Source organism: Rhipicephalus sanguineus, chromosome 3 (assembly GCF_013339695.2).
Source record: "Rhipicephalus sanguineus isolate Rsan-2018 chromosome 3, BIME_Rsan_1.4, whole genome shotgun sequence".
NCBI lineage: Eukaryota > Metazoa > Arthropoda > Arachnida > Ixodida > Ixodidae > Rhipicephalus > Rhipicephalus sanguineus.
Window position 1 is genome coordinate 211,364,876 of NC_051178.1, and position 15,201 is coordinate 211,380,076.

The following is a 15,201-nucleotide window of genomic DNA, read 5'->3' on the forward strand; positions in this document are numbered from 1 at the left end:
CGCGCATGCGCGAGTCGAGCGACGGTGTTGTGCAACTATGGGAAGAACGTCCACGAAATCGACGCGATGGCTGACTCACTCGGATGGGGGCCCGAGGGCGCTGACGCCGAAGCCCCGCTGCACGAGGCATATGCACTTCTGGCGATGATGCCGAGAGCCGGCCGACGAGGAAAACAGCAGCACGTATACGCGTGGGGCTCGACGGCGCCTGCTGTGTACGCTCCGCATTGTTGGCGCGCCACTCGGGAAGCCAGAAGCGCATGTCCACTGCAGCTCATTTGAGAGCGCTCTTTCCACGTTTGTACTACGTAAACTCGTTTACCGAAAACGGACCAGCATTCCTTACGTACCTGGCATCAGTGAAGCTTGTCACGAGTACTTACGACTTACGCGTTGCACATCTACAGAACAAGCTATAGTCCATGTGAAAGATCGATCCCAAGTTGCCAGGCGCAATCTATAAGATCCTGTGCAAGGAGTGCAACTTATGCTACATTGGTGAAACGGGAAACTTCACTCAACGACTGAAAGAGCACAATCGAGATGTTAACAATCACTGCCGTGTGTCCAACGCGCTTGCGGAGCATGTGCACAGGAGTTGCCACTGCATCGCTTAGGAGTATGTCACAATCATCGCTAAGGAAAGAAACGTGACAACGAGAGTGCTACTCGAATCTCTGCTGATACAGACGACACCAGACACACATTTATGGTCGCTCACCGCGTCATATATTGCGTACATAACTGGACGACGGCACTGCGTCCACTGCATAGTGAACAAGGACAGTTTCCGAAACATCAAAAACCTTCTTTTTTTTTTTACTTGGTCAGTGACCGTAACTTTCGTTATGTGCAACATGCTACCTGACCAGACAAGCTTTCGTCGAGCTCTTGACTACGTATAAACATGCTCTCGACCAAGGAAAATTACTCGTCCAACGGAATCCCATGCCGCGGATAGAGCAAGGCCTGCCCAGGCGTATTACTGTGTATGTTAGATGACCTCGACCCGCGTTTGAGCATCTCCACTGACGTTTCCTTGCGGTCCTCACAGAGTCCTTGCTCTCATGCCCATTCTTCATTCGGTTTTCTACAAATCCCACGTACTCAGCACACACACTACGCACACACACACACATATATATATATATATATATTATATATATATATATATATATATATACATTCATGTGACGTATGAAGCCATGGTAGGAGAAGCCGAATATGAAGAAGTGCGCGCGCAATGGAATAAAAGTATGGCGTCTGAGCCACAGCACGTCTACCACATCTAGCGTCACACCGAGCTATTGCTCTTTTAGGTGACCTACACCTTGAGGGTTTAATAGCAAAGGTCAAAAAGACCAAGCTTAGCACGCTGGAAGTTTTCTTCACGGCAAAAACACATAAACCTGACGTTCCCTTTAGAGCCGTAGTTTGGCAGTGGCTGCAGCTTCACCTGTCGGCTCTTACTTTTCATGACCCATTTGTTGTTCCGAATTCTGGCGCCTTGGTGAAATTTTTGAAAGAATGCGATCCGGGGCATGCTACTGGTTTTAATATCGATGTACAGGATATGTATTATTCTTTACCACACACAATACGTCAATGCAGTGCATCAAAACTTGTATTACTGACGAGAATGATGAACAGTTGTTCATTAACAAATGCCTTGTTTCCGTCGATAGTTTTATGGAAGTTTTGTCTTTCTATTTGAATTCCACATTTGTCGGCTGGCACGGAAAAGTTTTTCTACAGAAATCGGGAGTGTGCATCGGATCTAGCGCTGCGCCAGTTCTTAGTAACATTTTTTTAGCCTATGTGGATAAAAAAGTAGAACAGAGAATAGGAGACCTTGTTGTTAAAGTTGTGCCTGACGTAGATGACTTTTTAGTTATTGTCAAGACTTTTGACGTACAAAGAAGAGTAATCGATGTTCTTAAAGCGTTTAGAGAATGTGGTAGGGGGCTCAGTATCACGTGTTAGTTGCCGACAGAAAACCAGTTGCAATTTCTAGATTTTTTTTCGGCGGAAGATCATGTTTGTTGGGAGTATTCCCCTAGAGCAGATAAGCCTTTGCATGCATATACATCTGACCACTCGAAAGTGGTAGAAAGTGGCATTAGTGTTTTATGCATTCAGTCTTCTTGGTTCAAATCTTGTTACCACAAAATGCAACAGTTTCACAAAGCAAATTTCATGACTTAAAGAAGCAGGTTACCCTGAATGGGTTATTACGAGGGCCTGCGAAAAAGTGGCAAAGAAAGTAAAAGCTGGGCAGAAGGAAACAGAAGATAACCACACTACCACTCGAAAGCATCTAGCAGGGATTTCTTATGTGCATAGGCTGTCGCACGGGATTAAAAATGTGGGTAGTAGGTACCAAGTTGATGTTGTATTCAGCGTTGGCCACAAGTTGAGGCAGGTATGTCCAGCTGTGCACAGGAAGTTAAACGGAGAAAAATATGGCAAACGGCGAAATTGCGCGGTAAAACACAGGAATAAGCTTGTACATTGTCGAACTAATGCGGTATATAAAATTCCATGTTCTTGTAACAATTTTTACATTGGGCAAACTAGTCGGTGCGTAAACATCAGAATCCAGGAGCATGCGCGTAATGTCAAAAACGGCACAGGTTCTCATTTGGCCATTCATTGTCAAAAAAGTGCTTGTAAACCTTGTTTTGATAAAACGGAAATCTTGCATTGCCACAGAGACCAGCGCTCACGGGAGACCATGGAGGCGTTTTACATGTCACTGGAAGGTGGTAATTGTATCAGTCGGCCTTCGTTAGCACTATCGGCTGCAGAGGTATCATACCTCACGGATAGCTTGCGTCACGTCCACGTCTCATCGTCCACATAGCCTTTTGTTGTTTGTTTCGTCACATTGAGCATGCGCGATGGTTGTTTCTTTTCCTAGGTTTTCCAGATGCTATTTATTCTGCTTCTTTTCGGAATAAAATTTACTTGCGAGTCAGCGCTGTGTAGTCTGTCTTTTCTATTCTCGTCCTCGTTTTTGTTGCTCTTATATTCGTTCAAGACGGTCACACAAGTACGACAGGATGGAGACCTGACAGCCGCCGCATCATCCGCACATCACCAGAAAAGCCCTCAGCAAAACACGTTGACCGCATGAAGACCACAGAAACGGATGCCCAACCGTGACTGGCATCGTGAAAGCACCATCGGCGGACCTTGACATCCCCAAGTGCGCGGGATCAGCGGACGATGGACCCGCGCACAGTACTGGTTCGACCTCTCCGAGCTCCACGCTACCGCTGCATCGTGGTCGGAACGGGAGATGGTCGCTAACTTCAGCGGTCACCGGTGAGGCATTCAGAGTTTACCTGGCGCACATATTTCAAAACAATAAGTTATGGAAAAAGAGCAAAGAAGAGATGATTACCCGTTTTACCGACTACGACAAAGGCTTGCTTGTAACCAACCATGTGGAGACAATCGCACTCAGTCAAAAGCAGTCTTCACGCAACCGAACACCGATCACAAGTTTTTGATTCTCTACAGACAAAGTGACGCATATGTTCACGAAAAGGCATCCCGGCCGTTTTCCCACAAGACCTGACCTTCCACCAGGTTTCCTATATGCCTGTTTTGCACACTCACTGACGGTTTAAAGAAAGACGTTTCAAAGCGAGTCAACCGAAGCGAAGACAAATTCAAGATGTCTCGCTCAAGATAACCAAGACATTAAGACATTTTCGCAGAAAGGAACGTAGCCAGAGACGATAGCAGGTATCAAGGCGAATGGACCATCTGAGACAGCATCACAGCAAACGACGAAACCGGCACAAAACCACCCACTTTTCTTCTGAAAGAACACAGCCGTCGCCCCATCAGCCTCGTTCAACGGACAGAATAAGTAGAAGCACCGCATGTGTCACGACAAACGGACGCCGACGACATCCGAGCTGCCGGCGCTGCAAAGTGTTCCAATATGATTCACTTGTGGCATGCCTGTGCGGCCAGCAGTGTCCACGTGCAAGGCGTGCGTGTGTCGCCCACCCGAGCTCTTCTCGGCATCATCGGACTGCTGCACTCTCGCCCGAAGTTTTTTGCGAGCTTCCGGAACTCCATTGGGACATGGAACGATTTGTCCATTTTGACATTTGTCAGTTCTAAGCCTCTCCTTGTTTACTTTTCCTTTTTTGTAACTGACACCTTCTTTAGGGTGGAGACCCGCCACGGTGGTCTAGTGGTTATGGTGCTCGACTGCAGACCCGCAGGTCGCGGGCATCGAATCCCGGCCGCGGCAGCCGCATTTTCGAAGGAGGTGAAAATGCTTCAGGCCCGTGTACTTAGATTTAGGTGCACGTTAAAGAACACCACATGGTCAAAATTTCCGGAGCCCTCCACTACGGCGTCTCTCATAATCAAATCGTGGTTTTAGGACGTTAAACCCCAACAATTATTATCTTTCGGGGAGAGAGGAATCATGCGACGTATGAAGTCATATGGCAGGAGAAGCCGAGGATGAAGAAGTGCGCGTGCAATGCGATAAAAGTGTGGTGTCTGAGCCACAGCACGTCTGCCACATCTAGCCTCTCTCCTCTCTCTCTCACACACACACACACACACCACACACACACACACACACACACACACACACACACACACACACACACACACACACACACACACACACACACAGACACACACATGACGTAGCTACGTAAATTATTCACCCATGATATAAGACTGGATGCATGAACTTATTCTATGGACGTCGTTGAATTGTGCTCTTGTCACAATTCAGCTTTCACAAAAATTGACTGCAATTTGTTCCACACCGTTGTGTCGCTGCACATGGCACAAAAAAAAAAAAAATAAACAATGAAGCGCGTTTCGGATGTCATTGGCCGACGTGAAACTGAAGAATAAGGCATACCAACATGCGATAAACACGCAACGTTAAATGTCCACCTTGGCATTTAGCACTCTGCGCGAGGAGACGGTTACTTGCTCCTCTTGACTTCCACGCATAAAGACAATGGCTTTACAGGAACGCCTCTCGACATTAACACGCCCGCCAGGTGGCCTCGTGGTTACGGTACTCGACTGCTGGCCCGAAGGTCGCGGGATCGAATCCCGGCCGCATTTCGATGGAGGCGAAATGCTTGAGGCCCGTGTACTTATAGATTTAGGTGCACGTTAAAAATACCCGAGGTGGTCGATATATCCGGAGCCTTCCACTACGGCGTCTCTCATAATCATATCGTGGTTTCGGGACGTATAAAAACCCCAGATTAATTAGTATTAAGGCGAAAGCCTTAGATGTGCAACACGAGCGATGCAAAACATCATCGCGGCGTCGCAGGTTGCCAATACTTGCTACGACAGCGTCACACGATAACATCATCACACGACATCGTTGCTTGGGCAAAGGTGGGGTGATCCCGGAGGCCGTGCAAAAAACGCTTTAGGGCGGTATCAGTACAATCGACGGAGAAGAAGCCGGCCTTCCAGTCGTCGTCTTAGGCAACTGCTCAAGGGACCGTGCGACTTTTATTAAGTGCGACGGGAAGCGTCCGAAGATGCGACCGCTGGGTTCAGTAAAACACGCGGCCCTTGTGTGCCCCAACAAGGTGTTACGCACGAAGGCGAGTGCAGTTGAGACCGTGAGCCTGCAATCGGCGTCGAGGTGGTCTAGGCGGAACACACAACAACGGCGACTGCAGCAAGCCGACTCACAAGGCGGCCGTGAGGAGGGCATTTACGACGAGATCGAGCCGCTATCCAGTTCCGGTTTCCGCTGTCATCGACAGAAACATTAGCCTCTGCATCGCGTGTCGTCATACAGGAGCGGTGTGTCGAACAGAACTTCATCGCGCGAGGGCTGCAACGATGACGCAGAAGCCCTCCTGCAGCGTGATAATTCGCTCGGCACGCACTCGTACTGTTGACCGCGTCCACTCACCAGCAGAAAATTATGAGATTACGAAACTTGCAGCCGCCGCAGCACGTGTATGCCTCAACGCCTTCACTATTATTAGCAAAAAAGAATATATAAAAAAGGGCCTAAACCGCGGTAAATCGTTTTGAAACGGTTCTCTACAAATATAACTAATTCCAGACCTTAACCGAACACACATTATCGATATAGGCAGGCAGCCTAGCAGAGATCGAGAATCTGTTTTATGTGCGACCAACGCACTTCCAACAACACAGACCGGACGCGAATGCTTGACGCCTGACTCAAACCAAACATGCCAACGAAAGAGGTGTACAAGTGCGCTCATTCAGAGAGCTGCACGAGCGAGCAGTATTGTAGCACCGCGTCCACTCTCCATCCGAAGATTCGCAAAGGACGGCAGAAAAGCACTGAGATATAACCGTCGTCGCAACGAGCGAACCAGTTCCGTCGTTACCAGTGGCCGTTACCTGCTCGGCAGCCGCGAGATTCGCGACAGGGCGGTGGACGACAAATCGACGACGACTGGCCTCTGTCGAGAGAAAGGGCGGCGCGACAATGTCGTTGAACCTTCGCGGTCATTATGTGCGACCAAAACAGAAGCATCCCGCTCCTGCGAGCTGAGCAGCAAGCGCGGGGAATCGTGACGACAGGTGTGGCTTCGGTCCCGGGTTGAAAGCAGAGGTTTCGTCGGACAAGATCCCGGAGCCTGCTCTGAGCTAGCCAGCTCTTCTCTCGTGTAAATCGAGAAAATTTTGGAGGCTTGCTTCGTCTCTCTGCGCTGATGTGGAGCCGCTCGAAGGCCGATCGAAACGCTTGCAGCAGCAGCGACGGCCATTCCGGCTTCCCTCGCTCTCCTTGGCTGTGTGACGCAAGCGACCTGCAGAGGATGCGAGCGCCGACTTCCTCTTCGCGCTGGCGTCGAGTTCAAGGACGGCCTCTCGCACACACCGGCCGACGCGGTGCAAGAAGCGACACCGGTCCGCCGTGGCTGGCAAGCTTTTTCTTCTTCGTGTTCTCCACTGAAGTTGCTATCGAAAAGCCTCACCTAACGTCGTCGCAATATCATGACGTCATTGCACATTTTGCTCAGGTGATGCATCAACGAGGCTGGATATTAGTGACGTTGCTCGCGTTTGGCAGACGTTGAATGCCGTGAGCCAGTTGGTGCCGACACCGCGTACCGAAATGGAGAGTGGCTCGTACAAACAATTCATCGAATATTCGAGGCTTTCAAGTATTAAGAGGGCTTCGTATTTCACACCGGCATCAACGTCGACATCTCACTGCGGCTCGTGCAGTTGTACACCCGGTTTTTCGAACACTTTATACGCACTGTTCACACGAGAAGCCTGAGAAGCTTGGCACATTGTCTAGCGATTAATTGCGTTAACCAGCCCTCAGTGACGCTGCACAAAAGAAATCAGTTACCTTATTGATGAACGCACGACAAATTTTTTTTTCTGAAGTTCACTAAAGTTGACACGCACGATTTGTGCTTGTAAGTTCATGTTTCCTTCCAATAAACTTTTAATTGTGAGTGCAGTGTGTGTCTCTTGTTTTGTCTACGTGTTTCCGTTTTTTTTTTTTTAGCGCTATTTTTCTCAGAAAATGGTATTTCACGTAGCGCAAAGCAATGCGATCACATCCGTAAGCTTGACTCGCGCGGTTCGCTGAGCAAGTCGACGTGCAAGGTGGCACACGAGAAGACAAGCCTGCGAAACCGTGGTCTGGCGAATGTCAGCCGCGGATGAGATCGCGCGCATCGCCTGTCGGCCGGCTGATCTGCAGGTTCGGTAAATCACGTGTCACTCCTCTGGCGCCTTGTGAAAAACTTGGCGTGTCCTCAGTCGTTCTTAACTGGACAATGTTAGCCTTCATGTCATACTGCTCTCCGGAGAAACTAAAATTTCACAGCAAAGTTGTGTAGCCTCTAGTTGGTGGGAATTTCTCGATCGTGACTTCCTTCTCAGTGAAAAAAAAGCGTGAGCATGAGCCGATCTCATATATACCGGGCCGACTCGCGGCGGAGTTGAAGCAGACTTCAGGCACTCCACCGATAAATAATAATAATAATAATAATAATAATAATAATAATAATAATAATAATAATAATAATAATAATAATAATAATAATAATAATAATAATAACAACAACAACAACAAGAATCTGTCGCTTCAAGTGACTCGTCACACCACACTTCACAATCGACAGTCACAGCGCAAACGTACCGGACTATTAATGTAAACGCACCGTCAACGATCACCAGCCGCGAAGCTTGACAATTCGGCGAATGTCCACGTGTTCGCTGTATTACGGTGTGAACTGCGCCCGCTGTGTTCCCCGAGCGCATACGAACACACGCCCGAACATACAAAAAAAGGAGATCGACATAAATTTCTGGGTATATACGCCCCTGGTGGCATCAATGCCTGAGATGGCAGCAGACGAGCATGCGTCCGCCACGAGAACGCGACGCCGTCGATCTAACCCAACGACAGCAGAAGGCCGCTGCCTCGGCGGGTCCACTTGGACATCGCTGCAGGGATGCATGCCAGCACATTCCGGCGCATCGCCGAGGCCGCATTGCGCGACCTTGGCTCCTCGGAAAACGCTTCTCGGCAAAACGCGTCGAAAGCTGGAGGAGCCACAAGCAGCTGCGGCCGTTCATCAGGCCCCGACACACACGCCGACAATTAGGGCGCGCGCTTTTCGTGTCCACGACGACACGGCGCGCGGACAATCGTTCCGCCGTGTACTACACGCGTGTGGACAGACGACAAGAGAAGCCGCGATGACATCACTTCCGCCTACGCACACTGGCCACGACGGCGCGCGTGCGAGGAGGACAGCGTCGAACGCTTATCGGGGTCGTCGTTTTGCAAAGTGTCACTTTCTGCATGCACAATAAGATAGAGATAGCGGTGTCGTATATGTGTTGCTGGCCTTCCGTGCAATGCTGCACAAGGAACCACCCTCAGTCATAGACAGTGAACAAGCGGACAATGGTGAATTGTAACAAGTGCAGTTGCAGCCCGAATTTCACGAACGCGTATTAGTGCTACAATTGCATATTTTCCGACGAACGATGACGCCAGCTGCACATTAAGGGAACGAATTTAGCGGACCTTTGATGGACGGGCAAGGCGCTGTGAGAGGAGCCCCGGAAAAGTCGGCAGAGAACGTGTCCCATTGGAAGAGGCTCTTGACAGGCAGCTGTCACTCACTGCGCTGTAGTTTCGATCGCCTTTCGTGAGACGTGTCAAAGCGGGGAGCGATCCTTAAGAAAAGTTTCCAGCGAAAAGAGCGCGCGACGTCTTGGAAAGCTTTGACATCAGACGGCAAAAAGCGAGGACTTGAAGCACGCATAACCTTCATCCAACAAAACTTAACGTCTGACAGAGACGTTGTGTGCCTTTCTCCCAACTCGGCCTCCATCACACACAGCCTGCTATATTAAAAAAAAGGTCTCGGCGCATACTTCGCAGCAAGAGGAGCGCTTGTCAAAATGAAATGATCGCAGTTATATATATATATATATATATATATATATATATATATATATATATATATATATATATATATATATATATGGTGGGGTGAAATTCAATGGATCCGGTGGAAAATGGGGTAGCAAAACAGGTCGACAAACGTGCGAAACACAAGTTTTACTAACGTTTCGGCAGGATTGTCGACCTGTTTTGCTACCCCATATATATATATATATATATATATATATATATATATATATATATATATATATATATATATATATATATATACAAACTTCAAACACACACACACACACACACACACACACACACACACACACTTAGTTCTGCCGAAGAACCAGGCCGAAAGTGCGCATGTGTATATATTGCCTCGCGCGCTTCTTTTTCTCATTTTTATTCCGTTGCACGCGTAGCCGCCGCCGCCTTGCGCAAGCCGCGCCGTAATGTCTGGGAACCTTCCAGAGTATCTTACAATATTCTTATAATAGGCCTGAGCGCGCAAACGCGAACAGTTGAGATTATTCTCGAAGTAACGCGGCCCCCAGCGATAAGGCTCGAATGTTCGATGCCGCATGTATAAATGCCGACGCGCCTTACCGCAGAGCAGTTTATCCACGGTCGCCGCTCCGTTCGCCGCATCAGTGTACAGTGTGTATCGCTGTAGTTTGGCTTTACGTTTCCCAGCCACAAGTTAGGCCGAATAAAGAGTTCCATCTTGGACACGTAGACTGCTGCCTTCGTCAGCGTCACGACCCCGTGACAACATACTATTTTACAAGACAGGAATTTTCTGCACGGCCGCTGCCAGCATAACGCGGGTGAAGGTATGCAGGCCTTTCGAGAACCATTTGGACATGAGCAGCCATAAACAACCCAGGTCGGTCAACTCCGACCTGGCGCTCGGTGGTGAAACCGTAGCGGAGGCACAATGGTCGTGTTCGATTCGCGTGTGCCTAAGGGGGGCACACCGACCTGGTTGTTCGTGCATCTCGAAAGGTGGCCCCCTAATCGAATTACACCGCCTGTTCGGGGCGTTTCAGTTTGAGAGCGACACTACATCCAGCGCAGTCGTAAACACGCTCTTGAAGAAACATCCGGTTGTTTACCACGTCGCGTTTATTGCTGGGCGTGACTCTTCCGGCTGACATGCCCGCTGTAAAGCACAAGCAAGTCCCACAGGTGCTCCACATGCATGAAACACAGCCCGGATGTTGTGGCACGCAGTCTATCAAGAGACTTGAAACGTGCCGAAGCTACATATGTCTAAGATTATATATATACTGAAGAAGCTTTTCCAATGGGCCAAACGTACTTGGGAAGAGAAGAGACACAACTAAGCGGTTATCCTAATTTTATTTGCCTACGGTTTCGACCGGTGGACCGGTCGAAACCGTTGGCAAATAAAATTAGGATAACGGCTTAGTTGTGTCTCTGCTACATATATATATATATATATATATATATATATCTATATATATATAATATATATATATATATATATATATATATATATATGCGCGGTTGGTCTCGGTTCTCCAACCGGTCCTCTACCAAGTGAACCTGCGACGAGGCGTTACTTGTCGTAGGCGCGTACGTTCTTATTTATTTATTTATTTATTTATTTATTTATTTATTTATTATTTATTTATTTATTTATTTATTTTTGTTGCGCGATTAGAACCCGTTTACACATCGCCAAACATAAAAGAGTGGCGACGCTACTCGGACGTTCACACAGTAACTGGACTTGTTTGAGAATGGTTCCAAGGGAAGCCAAGGAATTTTGGTGCATGCTGAGTTGCCAAAAGCTTCAGAAGAAAGAGAGAATGCATTTAGAAAAAGGCTCACTAGGAAAACAGGAGCATCGTCGACAGTGGTTTCCATAAGGGGACTCACACACATCGAAACGGTGAAAGTCATTCCTCCTCTTTTGGGCCAAATTAATGTCTCACGCTCGCTTCTATCCACAATCTTCTCCCGATGCATTTCAGCTAGCCATGCTCCGTTGCGCATATGACACACAGCGGCACACTGACCATGACGGGCCGCATCGACCAGCAGTGGAAAAGCCGGGAGTGATATGATGACAGAAGAGAAACGTTATTGGGAGAGACTCGCTAAGGTCTCGGGTTTGTTCTATACTTCCGGCCCTATAAAAAGCTCATCGCCCGCGACAGATCGCTACCGTGGCGTTCTGTGTCGCCTGGTTGGCTCTCACGCAGCGCGCTATGTAGCCAACGAGCAGCCCAACACAAACGAAGACACTGCCGGCTCGGCCTATTACACGAGTGCAGCTATACAGCGTAGAAAAGTCGACATTTATTTGCATATATTCAGCATACATTACGCTACTCATCGTCTTCGCGCGTGTGTGTGCGTGTTCGGGCAAGCACAAATCGCAGCCAATGGGAGGCAAATTAAGGCCAAGTCAGGCACTTTTCGTAAAGGACGACGCGCTCTCACTGGCTGCACTTCAATGAGCAAAGTGCAGGGCAATGCGTCATATCCATGCAGACACCACATAAGCTCGTCTATTCATGACCCCAGACGAAGTATGGTTAGTAGACGAAAGGCTCTCCTGTCAGGTTGGCAGGCGCTACATGTGCGCCGTCTGGTAAAGAAAAGATGAGGCTGCTGACGACACAATGCGTTACACAACCCCATTTACACGAATTGATGCACTCTTTCACCAATGTTTACTTTATACACGTACTCCGCCCCGTCACGACAGCTTATCCCCTTTCCACCGCACATACAACGCCCATGCAATCAACCATTCTTTCGCTTCGGTATATCCCGCGGAGAACGTCACGTGACGTCAGTCGGCTATTATTTATTCGACAGAAAGCTCAGATGGGAAAGACCGGACCTGACTTGGTCTTTATGCGCCTTGGCGTTGTACGTTCGATAGGGCAAGCTGGATTATCACGAGCGTACTGTACTTAAATGTGCTGCTAAGTCTTCACGGCAGCTCAATATGGACTACCTTGTGAGATTTGGGAAGTCTCGGCCTGCCCTTCCTCCGATTAAATATCAGACGAAATAACTATAACACCGCTTTCGCTATCGCTTACATTGAATAGAACCGGTTGATTACATGTACATTCGCCACGCAAGAACGCTTATGTATTCGCCTAGAAGGAGAAAGCCAATCCGGTGCGGTCATCATCATCACCTTCTTCGATGATATAATCATTATCATTATATTCCGTGCACATCGATGACTGCATCGGATGGCCTTCGAGTCGCCGTTGTTGTTCTCCTACTCAATGTTCGAGTCCTTTGAGATGATGGTGCCCTTCGTGTTGACGACGAACACAACGCCGACGGTCCCTTTTTTTGTTTGATAAGGTATATAAAGCCCTCGCCTTGAAAGGGCCCTGTAACACTTTTCAAAGCAATCATCGAATGGCTCCATTAAAAAAGAGTTCATTGCCACACGAATCGACTGTCACAATAAGTTTTTCTAGAATCCGTCGAGTGCGAGCGGAGACGCACCAGCCAGGGGCGTAGCCAGAAATTTTTTCGAAGGGTGTTCAACCGTACTTTATGTATATTCGCGCGTGCGTTTGTGTGTGTGCGTGCATATATACGCAAGCAAAATTGAAAATTTTCGGGCGGGGGAGCGGGGTTAGAACCCCCACCCCTTGGCTACGCTTCGAGCGCCCTGAAAGCGGGGGGGGGGGGGGGGGTGATGACAAGGGGGCACGAATATGCTTCCGTTTTTTAGCGCGCTCATGACCTTGAGCACTTTTTTTTTCTTCGAACGCTCGGCTTACATTCAGTGTGATCGCGCACGGGCACGTGGCGGCATCCCGTGGCGACCGCGGTAACTATGCAGCTCACGAAGCTCAAAATCAGCCAATAGCCGCGGCCTTTGTGCTTATGGCGCAGTCACTTGGCTTTATGGCATATCATTTGTCGAGAGAAGAGGGAGCGATTTCCAGCTGACTGAATTAATTGCAAGTTCCAGGCGGCGTGCTGCGCTCTATTGTTTGGTTCGCGTGTTCTCGGGAGCCTTGACAACCGATCGGCAGCGTTTTCTGACCACGCTGAAAAAGTGTTGCAGGGCCCCATTAAAACGATACAGCAAGCGGGTTCCGCGCTGTGAAACGGTATATACGGACAATCGGAAGATGGCGCATGCCGCGCACCAACGAGCCGCTGTTAGCACCGTGCAGAAACGTGGTGTGATGCGAACGTTGTTGAAAATGCAACCCGCTCGAACATTACACCACGCTTCGATGCAATGTGGATGGACTCTGTGAACATTTCACTTCGTGCTAACGCGAAAGTTTCTGAGCTCCGTGGTATATACATGCAAATATGTCCATTGCCCGAAGGCGCTACAAGGTCAGTGGGTGGGGTCCTAAATCCAGGACTCTAATGGCCGGTGTTGCTCCCTAGGCTTGGTCGAGGAGGGTCAGCTGCCTCTCCCTATTCGTGCTCAGGGCGCCGCGAAGGCGGCTTCGCATGGTACGACATAGCCCCGTCACGCAGAATGCTCGCTCTCGAGACGATCCCACGCGAACATCGGTAGGAAGCTAGAGCCGTTAATACTGCCCGTTTTCATCACCATCCTGCATGAAAAGGTTTCATTCCCGGCACATCGCATTCGCGAGATTTCACGAGACAAGCGCGGTAAGCGTCTTGCCGACAGCAATAATCTCGCCAAAGTATCTCCGCGAGTGATCCAAGAACGCACATCAATAGATAGTTTTAATACAGGGGACGAGGCCAAGCCGCCTGCGTACGCACGCTCTTGCTTTCCTTTGTACTCCCAGCCATGGAGAATGCGAAGGATCGCAAGGACTTACGTATACGCAAGCCACTTTGAGGCACTAAAGCTCTCTACTGAGTCTTCGTTACATCCCATATCGGCTGGGCAAAAATTTGGCCAAGCTTGCGCTAAGTCGCGCAAGGCTTGAAACAGCGAAACTGGACGATTCTGAAGTCTAATCTGGTTGCTTCCAGGTTGTTGCTAGGCTTTAGCTAGGTTAGTCACGACACGGATGTCCTAACTCAACCCAGCATTCGCACCTCTCATAGATGTATACGGGCACGTCGTCGTTGGTGTAGGGCTTTCATCGCTTCGGACTGTTCTCGCAGCCGCCGTTGCCTTTCCCGTTCCTCAGTATGAAATGGCATTCCACAAGTTTAGACGGAGTTAACACGTCTATAGAAGATTCACCCTATAGTCGTGCCAAGTCTTTCGATCTTTTCATGTCTTCATCCCCATTATTTCTCTCTCTCTCTCTTAGTGAACCAGCGGTGAGCAGTGCATTTCCTCCTCAGGCTCACTTCCCTTCCCACCCTCTTGCTACACTATACTAGCGTGCCTGGATAGCCGAGTGGTTAGGGTGCGCGGATTGAACCTCGTATTTTGTCTTTCTTTATATATTCGTTTCCGTCTCTATGTTTCTTTCTTTTTCTTTCTCTACTCGTTTTCAGGGTTATTACAGGCCACGCCATAGCGGTGAGTAGTGGGATGTGCCCAAATCCTGTGGCCCACATTCGTTCATGATGATGATAGTTTTCTGATAAGCCGCACATTACGACTAGCTCAAACAGCTTCGATGTTAAAAATTTGGGAGGACGCTTGAGCTTCGCCTTCCAAGAGTATAGAACGCGATAGGGTAATCGGGCCCCTTGCGCATCGCCATCTCAACTGCTAGCCTAGCTTCGGTTCTCGATGTGTGCCTCAACCACGCCGCAAGGAAACGTACGTCGGTGCGCGTAACATTGAACGCGTTTCAAAC

General features: G+C 48.9%; 1 protein-coding gene across 1 annotated transcript in view; it reads right to left on the bottom strand.

Annotated features, from left to right (window-relative positions):
• Nucleotides 1–15,201, bottom strand: part of LOC119388232 (putative polypeptide N-acetylgalactosaminyltransferase 9) — a 263,884-nt gene that overhangs the window by 240,594 nt on the left and 8,089 nt on the right. The window lies entirely within an intron of this gene.